Source organism: Galeopterus variegatus, unplaced genomic scaffold (assembly GCF_000696425.1).
Source record: "Galeopterus variegatus unplaced genomic scaffold, G_variegatus-3.0.2 Scaffold4956, whole genome shotgun sequence".
NCBI classification, from domain to species: domain Eukaryota; kingdom Metazoa; phylum Chordata; class Mammalia; order Dermoptera; family Cynocephalidae; genus Galeopterus; species Galeopterus variegatus.
The window spans coordinates 14,331-15,940 of NW_007731067.1; positions in this window are offsets into that span (position 1 = coordinate 14,331).

Consider the following 1,610-nt stretch of genomic DNA (forward strand, 5'->3'; position numbering starts at 1 on the left):
TACTCCTTTCCTTTTCATGGTTGAATTATTACATGGTATAGATGGACCACATTTTGCTTATTATTTATTGTGGTTGGGTTTGTGGGAAATTGGCCAATCTTTCTCCTTACACAAAATTGGCCTATGGTTGCCATGTGGGCCAGTGTTGTCAGAAATTCCAATTTTTTAAGTCACCGGAAATCCATACATTATAAGATATTTTCTAGTTTTTAAGTGCTGTCCATGATTTTAAATTTTTAGGAGAAAATACAACATGTGCTGTTTTATGTGTGCCAAAGGAAAAATGTCTTTAGGCAAGATCTGGCTCTTGGGCTGCCAGTTCTAGTCTATCTTCTATACAGACATCCTCTCTTCGTAATATATCCAGTGCCATTTGTCTTCATTTTATTATCAAACAGAATTTTCCCAGCATCTTCATATGTAGACAGTTCAATACATTGCTTTGTAATATAAAGTAGATATGAGTTTTATAGAGAAAGTTCTAGCTAACCTTTGGGCTATGTGGGCTGTTAAGAAAATTATCAATGCTTATTAGGAACTTATTTATTTAGACAAAAGAGATCAAAACCTTGCTATGCCATGCTTTGTTAAAAATGTATGCTGTCGTCTGGTCCCAGCACAGTGTTTTGGTACAATCCAGTTGACACCCTTCTACTTTCAGAACACAGTACATGACACAGGCGGACAAGCAAACATAATTAAACACTGGCCCAGATAGAGTTTTCCTTAATTAGTTGTGAGTTTCTATAATGGAAATACCTGGAGATTTATCTGACTTCAAAGTCCCATTAAAGCTGTGCTGCTTTTGTTGCTTTGAAAATTTGGGAGTTTAGGACTCCTCGCCTCATGCTTTTTAATGATGATAATTATATGATATGCTCAAAAGTGCTTTTGATCTTGGCCTCTCAAAGCACTGAAGTGAGGCATCAATTCCCTCAGCCCCACTTGGAGGCAGGCCTTCCTTGTTTACAGGCAATGTGTGATGACACGTATGTCACAGCCATCGCTGCCTCAGAAAGAATCTGCCAACAGCGTAAGTGAAAATGCACAGTTCCACATGTGAACTCTCCAGCCTTAATATTAATTTGTGGAAATAACTGTAACACCTCAAACTTGTATGGTGTTTTATGTAGCTCTTTGTCTCACTTAAACAATAAAAAAAATTCATAGAGGAACCATATAACACAGGAGACCCACTTCACCTATAAAATGGATAATGGAATATTTCCTTTTTTCTTTTCCTTTTTCCTTTTCTAACAGTTTCTCAGAAGGCAGTTCGCCAACCAGGTGACAGGTTAGAGGGGTAAATCTTATCTCAGGTGATATGGGTTGAGTGTTTGTCAACCCCAAAGCTAATGTGAAAGCTTGATTCCCAAAGAGGTAGTATTGAAAGGTGCAGCTTTCAAGTAGTGATTGGGTCAGAAGGACTATGCTCTCATGAATGGATTAATCCATTCATGGAGTAATGGGTTAATGGTTTAATGGGTTATCATGGGTGTGGACAGGTGGCTTTCTAAGGAGAGCATACGAAAACACTCTGGCCTTTCTTGCTATGTGAAACTCTGCATTGCTGCAGGACTCTATATGGAGTCCCCACGAAGAAAAAGGCC